This window comes from Panthera pardus, unplaced genomic scaffold, assembly GCF_024362965.1.
Source record: "Panthera pardus isolate Hobbes unplaced genomic scaffold, ASM2436296v1 HiC_scaffold_2, whole genome shotgun sequence".
NCBI classification, from domain to species: Eukaryota; Metazoa; Chordata; class Mammalia; order Carnivora; family Felidae; genus Panthera; species Panthera pardus.
The window spans coordinates 49,630,180-49,640,271 of NW_026526765.1; positions in this window are offsets into that span (position 1 = coordinate 49,630,180).

Genomic DNA, 10,092 nt, shown 5'->3' on the forward strand with positions numbered 1-10,092 from the left:
AGAGACGTGGCTAATAAAAGAAATGATCTTTCAGAATAGAAGTGAGGTCATAGTGTATCTACTTCAATTGTGAATTGTTTGAGGAGAAAGGGGCCAATAGCAGATTGCTTCTTGTGGAAAATATAAGGAAGGGAAAAATTACATAAAAAGTAAGATGAAAATGTTCTTCCTTGAATGGTTATCCCCAGAAGCATTATATTCCAAAGAGAATACACTCAGTGGTCCTCACTGAAAATACAATAGCAACCTCCTTATAGAGTGCTTATTCTATGAAGGAAACTTTCCAGGGGCTTAGCTAAGGGTACAAGGGAATCAGAAAGGCCTAGAGGAATATCAACTCTGTCTTTTACAAGCCTAGAGTTCTTGTGAAAACCACTATAATTTTTTTTTTATTTTAAGTTTCTCCATCTATAAAACAGGGTTAACAATAGCACATGTGTTTTGAGTATTGAGAAAATTAAATGAGATAATGCATGTATAGCATTGAGCACAATGTCTGGAAGCACTCATTAGGAAGCACTCAATAATTTGCAGTAAGCATCACATTAATGCCTCATTTTAGGAGCATGCATATACTTACTTTTTTCAAGTTCATACTTGTATTTAATATTTTTTTGGTCAGCCTCTCATCAACAGGAGATTCTCAAGCCTAAGAAGCATCATCTTACTGCCTAGAGTGTGTATATATATATATATATAGAGAGAGAGAGAGAGAGAGAGAGAGAGAGAGAGAGAAAGGGGATTTGAGGAGAGACATCTTATTCCCAGAAACATAAAATCGATTATACTCAATACAAAGAACCTTCAAAAGCAAGCTGTGACTTCCTTGCTCCAGAACTGGTTAACCTGTTGGGATATTTGGTAGATGAATGCTATACCACGCTCTTTCCTTTACTATGCACTAGACTGAAAGGCAGCAGCTGCTCGTGGTGCCCTTCTTCCAACATAGAAAACCAATCTCCCAGCACCAGGGGAGACATTAAAAAGGGAAAAAATGCAAATGCCCAACACTGATTAGTTTTGCCAGCTGCTCTTCTTGCTCCAGAATCAATGGATTGGCCACTTTAGCTGCAAAGTCCATTGGACAGACTGGGGTTTTGTTTTTGTTTTTGTTTTTAAGAAATGGTATTAAGAATAAATAATCTTTTCTAGGTCAAACCTGTCAAAAAAGTTGACAAATGGATAGAGGGTTTAAATAAAGAGAAGAGATAGATAATATGTCTATATTGGACTATTACTGAAAATATGTTTGAGTCTGGTTATTTTAAACATAGGATTGCAAACTCAAATGCTTTGAGAAGCCAGTCTAGTTATGTAAATGAGTGAGGAAGCATCTAGGTGTGAGGCAACAGGGAGTGAGTGGTGAGTATGGGTCTACTCTTTTTGTTTTCCTACTATTAGGAGACACTTGGATACAAAAACATTTCATTTTTTTCTCAACTCTGCTACAGAGGGAAAAATAAAGAATGCATGATAATAAATGACAGCTGATGCAACCTCAAAGATGTAGGACAATCTTGGTTCCCATCTTGGTCATATGGTGGACTGGAGAAGTGCATGCGATATCTGAATTCAACAGCTTTTATTCAGCTCCAGCTAACTACTATTGGACAAGCAGTGAGTCCAGTATTGCTGAGTATTTAGTTATTCAAGAGACACCCAACATCTTGATTTTGATGTGATTTCTCTAAATCACATCACAATTCTGACCATTCTAATTCTGAAAAGTCATTCCATTTGGAAAAATAATCATGTGGACAAAACACATGTCTTTATATTAGTTTTAGCCAGTGGCTATCAATCTGGACCTCTGCTTTGGACTTCAATTTGACAACTGCTGTGGAGTAGAGTACAACTTTTTGGTAGATGGTGATAAATGATAGAAACAATGTACATTATGTTATAAATAATCTCTTGCTGATCTTTAAAAGGATTGTGAATTAAAATGGTATTGTAAAGTATGAAGTTATTAAAGCATTATTCTAAAAGCAAAAGATGGGAAATAGACTAGATATCCACTAATAAGGAATGATTATAAAAATTATATTACATCCAAACAATACTAGGTATCTATTAAAAATAAGGGAACTCTATAGTACTAATATGGAACACATGCTAAGATACATCATTAAGTAAAAGAAAAAAAAAAGAAAAGAAAAAAAGAAAAAAAAAGCATAGAAAATGGTGTAAAGCATGCTACTGTTTTATTATTTAAAGTGTGATATATATATAATATATATATGTATAGTATAATACATATGTATAATATGTATAATATATGTACAACATAAGATGTATGATATATATATATATACACAAATTATGCTAGATTTAAATAAAATATAGAATGATATGTAAAATATAATCTCTGGAAGAACATGAAAGGAAAAGATAACAGTGGTGGCTCCCTCTGGGAAAGAGATGGAGCCTGGGGAACTAAGGACAGGGATAGGGGGAGACTTACTTTTTTTTTTCATGTATATTTGGCAACATTTGATTTTTTTACCACATGTGTATATTCCCCATTCAAAATAAATGTAATTAAAACAACAACAACAACTTCTAATCCACAGGAAATAACCTCTTCTAAAAAGGTAGTGACAGGGTAGGGATGGGTTGCCATAACATAGAGAAGATGGACATTTTTTTAGGAAATGACATGGCTAGTATGTGCTTCATCATCTTTCTACCATCTGCTCCTGAGGGACAATTATATTGCTTCAATGGATGGTCACAGACTCCAATATGAAATAGGACACAGTCCCAGAAGTTATTAATTTTTATTATCAAACTCACAGGATCCTACACACAAAGGACCAAGTGGATACCATGGCAGTTTAAGTATATGGCACTTGCTAGCAGCTGGGTTTTCCTACTACACTGTCTATTCTTTGTTATCTATATCATCTTCTTTGGGATTTGCTCATATCCTCAAAAATTGTCTTCTGTTGGCTTCCCACTTCCTTTTCTTGGTCCTGAGTTTGTCTCATTTATGAGCATGATTAGTGTCAGCTGTTGGTTTTACAAAGGATTTAGTGTTTCCTAGCATATACCTGGATTTGCCTGAGGTTGTGTTGCAAATATGCACCTCTTGTGAGGAAAGGAATGAAATAATGAATGGACCTTCTTCATTTTATGTTTTCAACTTTATCTATAGCTAGATAGATATGGATATGTAAATAAATATGAATAGGTACATAAATATACATATATATGAAACAATATAACAGAAACTGACAATGGTGACTGACTTTGGGGAGAAAGCATGATAAGTGCTCTTTTTATACCCAATAAGCTGATTGTGGAATTGACAAACTGTATTCCCAGTATTGCAGATGCTGTACTTGAGGAAAGGAGAAATGACCTAGTTTGAGATATATAAACTGTATCGTTCTAAGGAAAACAGAAAAAGTCAAATTTCTAATCAGTTATGGGAAAGGTAGGTAATTTAATAAATGATATTGAGAACTTGGCTAATCTTAAAAAATGTCTATTCCTACCTCACTCTTTTAACCAAAAAGAGGTTGTCGAGTACAGAAATAGAATGGTCCTCAGGACCCCTGCCTCCTGGTATTCATAGCTTTGTGTAATCCCTCTGGAAGGATCAGTGACTCTCTTCTAAACATTGTAACGTGAAAAAGGTGAAATGTATGTGATCACATGTGTGTAATTACATAATGGTGTAAGGTCTTGCTAGAGTCTCTCTCTCTCTCTCTCTCTCTCTTTCTCTCTGGATTTGATGAAGGAGGATGCCATGAATCCTATAGCATTAGGAAGTGAATTTGGACAACAGTCTGATGGAGCTTGGAAGTGGATCTTTCCCCAATTGAACTTCTGATGAGACACAATTCTAGCAAAATCTTGATCAGAGTGTATACAATTCTAAGCAAAGGCCCCAGTTAAATAATGCCCAACTCCTGATCTGCAGAAACTGTGAGATAATGAATGTGTGTTGTTTTAAGCTGCTAAACTTGTGGTAATTTGTTATACAGCAGTGGAAAACTAACACAGTTCCATATGGATTCATGGATTAATTGTAAAAAGGAAAGAAAAAAAAAAAACCATACAGATCTCTAAAAGAAAATGTGATGGAATACTTTTGTAACCTTGAAGTACAAAAGATATTTCTGAAGAAGAAATAAATCCCCAAAACCATACACAAAAAAATGACTGACAAATTTGACTACATAAAATGTTTAAAATTGAACATGGAAAAAATACTATGCTATAACTAAATTTCCTTAATTCAGTGTCTGCAAATAAAGAGATAAAATCACCAACTGAAAGAAAAATGAATCAAGGATATTAACAATATGTTCAAAGAAAAAGAAACATAAATGTCTTTAGCATTTAACAAAATGTTCAACCTTATTCATAATTAAAGAAATACAAATCTTCAAAAATGAGATTTCATTTTTCACTTAATAGATTTGTGAAGATGGAAAAACTTGATAACACTGGGGAAACAGATATGCATATGCTATTGCTTGGAATGTAAATTGGTGCAGATTTTTTGGCAACAGAAATCAAAATTTGTGGCATACCTACATAGGTCAGTCTTTGTGTATGACGTCATTCAACAGTCATGCCCACACACGTGCAGTGGCTTTTGAATAGGAAAACCTAGAAGTAACCAAAATACTCATTGGTAGAAGGCCTATTAAGTAAACTCAAGGGTACCTTACTATGAAAAAAATTGTCTTCTGTGTATGTCATGATAAAAATAATTTATAAGGTCTATTAAGTTAAAAAAATCAACATTCACACAGAGAATGCTGGTAATTTGCCCCTACTTTTTCAAAAGGATATATTCTAACAAGACAAGTTGTGTGTGTGTGTGTGTGTGTGTGTGTGTGTGTGTGTGTGTGTGTAATTGGAAAAGAAGAGTGTACCTGAATTTGACCTCAGCCTAGGAAAGTGTCAACATGGGGGTGGAGACCTCAATATGTATGCCCCTATAATAACATATTCTAAAAAGCAGTAGCCAAGATGAAGTATTAAGAAAATTATTATGATCACAAGAATGGAGGTCTGGGAGCAGAAGACCAGTAAGATGGGAAGGAGTAATCCTCCCCGATCTTGGAGGTCAGTCAGGGAATCAGTGTATCCTGGCAGTTTATGGTTCTAGCAAGCAGAGAATCCCAGATGTGCCTAATTCTGGAGCAAAAGCTGTTTGCTTTCTGTGAAATCAACAGGTAGCAGATGCTGTTATCTGGGCACTGGGGTGGAGGTCTGAGGATGTACAAGAAAGAATAAGAATTAGTCTCTATAGTATTTTTTTATTCACTGAATTCAAGCATCTTGTAATAATCTATTCCTGGGAGTCAAATTTGTCATCAAGTTCTAGGTAGTAGTTTTCACTTCTCCTATTTGATCTTCTCAACTAATTTTTACAGGAATCTCAATACTCCTATTCTGTAGGTGGGATTTATAGAGGTAAAGCTCTTCTTTTTAAAGACCTTAGAAAGTGCTCTCAGGATCTGGGAGGAAACATGGGGATGTAGAAGGTTAATGAAAGATTGAATCCAGCTATGGAGACCAATTTTTAGATACCTCAACCAGTCCACAAGATAATTCATCATCTTGCCTCAAACATGCTAATTTTCTGTACACTCTGTCTTCACAAATATTTTTTAGCACCTCCTATGAGCTCAGATAATGTTTCTAGGACACGGGGACATGGTGAACTAGATAGACATGGATGTTTTTGCTCTTTTGAATAGAGAATTCTAGAAAGGGAGATAGAGAATGAGGGAGTAGCAAATAAGAAAGTAACATAGAAGAAGAGATAAAGAATAAGAGCAGCATCTACACAGCAAAGTTTTGATAAGTATTATAAAAAAAAGAGTGAAGCAAGATAAGAGGACAGAGATTAGTAGTGAAAGTATGGGTGGGGAAAGTAGTATGCTTAATAAAGACTGTCTGAAGGGGAGTTGTTTGAGGACAGATCTGAATAAAAGAGAGAGGATCATGGGAAAACTGAGAAAAAAAAAAAACTCAAGGGCAAGTTGTGGGATGGTCGTGAGCTTGCCTTGTTGAGGGAGCAGCAAGAGCTCCAGCATAGCTAGGCAGAGCTGAGCAGGGGGGGATGTGCAAGGAAATTGAGCTCACAGGGGTGGGAAGAGGCCAGATCACATAGAGCATTTTAGGGCATGATGAGGAGCTTGGATTTTATCTGTCAGGAAGCCATCAGAAAGATGGAAGCAGAGAAGAGATGGGTTTTGATTTATGTTTAGAAAAGAAGGCTCTGCAGTGGGGAAATCATAGGATATGGAAGCAGGGAGTTATAAGGAGACAGTCTCAGGTGACAGGTCATGGGGACAATGAGGAGGGTAGAGGCAGTCATGGGGAAGATGAGTGGCTGGGTTTTAGAATCCACAGGATTATTTAATGGATTAGATATACAGTGAAAATGAATGATGAAAGTATAAGGTTGACTCCGAATTTTGGTCTGAGCAACCAAGTCATGAAGGTGGCAAGGACCAAACCATTCCACTTCTCTGTTTAAGGCACTTGCTGATTCTATAGCACCTGCAGATTCTTTAGCATGGCTTAAAGCCCCTTCCGTAATCTGCCTGACCTGCCTTTCCAGGCTTCTCTCTAGCTCCCCTGTACTCCTCCCTGTGTTCTCCAGCAACTGCCTTGTTCTACAGCACACCTGCTACTTCTTACTTCTGTGCTTTTGCTCAGGCTCACTGCTCACTATACACTTCCTGGGCTCCTTATCATTCATGCCTCAGCTTGAGCATCACTTCCTCCAGGAAGCAGTTTCTGATTTCCCAAATTTAGATTCACCCCATTCTCCAGTTATGCATTTTTAAAAAATAATTTCCTTTTTTATGTTATTTTTATTTATTTATTTATTTTTAATTTACATCCAAATTAGTTAGCATAGTGCAACAATGATTTCAGTAGTAGATTCCTTAATTCCCCTTACCCATTTAGCCCATCACCCTGCCACAACCCTTCTAGTATCCGTCTGTTTGTTCTCCATATTTAAGTCTCTTATGTTTTGTCCCCCTCCCTGTTTTTATATTATTTTTGCTTCCCTTCCCTTATGTTCATCTGTTTTGTATCTTAAAGTCCTCATATGAGTGAATTCATATGATATTTGTCTTTCTCTGACTGACTAATTTCACTTAGCATAATACCGTCTAGTTCCATCCACGTAGTCGCAAATGGCAAGATTTCATTCTTTTTGATTGCTGAGTAATACTCCATTGTGGATATGTGTATACACACACACACATATACACATATATATATGTATATATACATATACATCTTCTTTATCCATTCATCCATCAATGGACATTTGGGCTCTTTCCATACTTTGGCTAAATTGATAGTGCTGCTATAAACATTGGGGTACCTGTGCCCCTTCAAAACAACATACCTGTATCCCTTGGATAAATACCCAGTAGTGCAATTGCTGGGTTGTAGGGTAGTTCTATTTTTAATTTTCTGAGGAACCTCCATACTGTTTTCCAGAGTGGGTGACCAGCTTGCATTCCCACCAGTAGTGCAAAAGAGTTCCTCTCTCTCCGCATCCTTGCCAACATCTGTTGTTACCTGAGTTGTTAATGTTAGCCATTCTGACAGGTGTGAGGTGGTATCTCAATATGGTTTTGATTTGTATTTCCCTGATGATGAGTGATGTTGAGCATTTTTTCATGTGTCGGTTGGCTATCTGGATGTCTTCTTTGGAAAAGTGTCTATTCATGACTTTTGCCCATTTCTTCACTGGATGATTTGGTTTTTGGGTGTTGAGTTTGACTACTTATTTATAGATTTTGGATACTAACCCTTTATATGATATGTCATTTGCAAATATCTTCTCCCATCCCATCGGTTGCCTTTTAGTTTTGCTGATTGTTTCCTTTGCTGTGCAGAGGATTTTTATTTTGATGAGGTCCCAATAGTTGATTGTTGCTTTTGTTTTCCTTGCCTCTGGAGACATGCTGAGTAATAAGTTGCTGTGGCCAAGGTCAAAGAGGTTTTTGCCTGCTTTATCCTTGAGTATTTTGATGGCTTCCTGTCTTACAGTGAGGTTCATCCATTTTGAGTTTATTTGTGTGCATGGTGTAAGAAAGTGGTCCAGGTTCTTCTGCATGTCGCTGTCCAGTTTTCCCAGCACCACTTGCTGAAGAGACTGTCTTTATTCCATTGGATATTCTTTCCTGCTTTGTCAAAGATTAGTTGGCCATACATTTGTGGGTCCATTTCTGGGTTCTCTATTCTGTTGCATTGATCTGAGTGTCTGTTTTTGTGCCAGTACCATACTGTCTTGATGATTATAGCTTTGTAGTACAGCTTGAAGTCTGGGATTGTGATGCTTCCTGCTTTGGTTTTCTTTTTCAAGATTGCTTTGGCTATTCTGGATCTTTTCTGCTTCCATACAAATTTTGGGATTGTTTGTTCTAGCTCTGTGAAGAATGCCAGTGTTATTTTGATAGGGATTGCATTGAATATGTAGATTGTGTTTTGGGTAGTATTGACATTTTAACAATATTTGTTCTTCCTATCTAGGGGCATGGAATATTTCTTTCCTTTTTTTGTGTGTCTTCTTCAGTTTATTTCATAAGTTTTCTATACTTTTCAGTGTATAGATTTTTCACCTTTTTGGTTAGATTTATTCCTAGATATTTTATGGGTTTTGGTGCAATTGTAAATGGGATAGATTCCTTAATTTCTCTTTCTGTTGCTTCATTGTTGGTGTATAGGAATGTAACCGATTTCTGTGAATTGATTTTATATCCTGCAACTTTGCTGAATTCATGAATCAGTTCTAGCAGATTTTTGGTGGAGTCTTTTGGGTTTTCCCTATAGAGTATCACGTCATCTGCGAAGAGTGAAAGTTTGACCTCCTCCTGGCCAATCTGGATGCCTTTTATTTCTTTGTGTTGTCTGATTGCAGAGGCTAAGACTTCCAATACTATGTTGAATTACAGTGTCGAGAGTAGACATCCCTGTCTTGTTCCTGACCTTAGGGGGAAAGCTCTCAGTTTTTCTCCATTGAGGATGATATTAGCATTGGGTCTTTGGTATATGGCTTTTCTGATCTTGAGGTATGATTCTCCTATCCCTGCTTTCTTGAAGATTTTTATCAAGAAAGGAGGCTGTATTTTGTCAAATGCTTTCTCTGCATCTATTGAGAGTATCATAGGGTTCTTGTCCTTTGTTTTATTGATGAGATGAACACATTGATTGTTTTGCGGATATCGAACCAGCCCTGCATCCCAGGTATAAATCCCACTTGGTTGTGGTGAATAATTTTTTTAATGTATTGTTGGATCCGGTTAGCTAATACCTTGTTGAGGATTTTTGCATCCATGTTCATCAGGGAAATTGGTCTGTAGTTCGCCTTTTTAGTGGTGTCTCTGTCTGATTTTGTAGTCAAGATAATGCTGGCTTCATAGAAAGAGTTTGGAAGTTTTCCTTCTGTTTCTATTTTTTGGAACAGCTTCAAGAGAATAGGCGTTAACTCTTTCTTAAATGTTTGGTAGAATTTCCCTGGAAAGTCATCTGGCCCTGGAGTCTTGTTGTTTTGGGAGATTTTTGATTACTAATTGGACTTCTTTACTGATTATGGATCTGTTCAAATTTTGTATTTCATCCTGTTTCAGTTTTGGTAGTGTATATGTTTCTAGGAATGTGTCCATTTCTTCCAGATTGCCCATTTTATTGGTGTATAATTGCTCATAATATTCTCTTATTGCTTTTATTTCTGCTGTGTTAGTTGTGATCTCTCCTCTTTCATTCTTTTTTTTTTTTTAATTTTTTTTTTTTTTTAACGTTTATTTTTGAGACAGAGAGAGACAGAGCATGAACGGGGGAGGGGCAGAGAGAGAGGGAGACACAGAACTGGAAGCAGGCTCCAGGCTCTGAGCCATCAGCCCAGAGCCTGATGCGGGGCTCGAACTCACGGTCTGTGAGATCGTGACCTGAGCTGAAGTCGGACGCTCAACCGACTGAGCCACCCAGGCGCCCCACTCTCCTCTTTCATTCTTGATTTTATTTGAGTCCTTTCCTTTTTCTTTTTGATCCAGCTGGCTAGTGGTTTATCAATTTTGTTAATTCTTTCAAAGAACC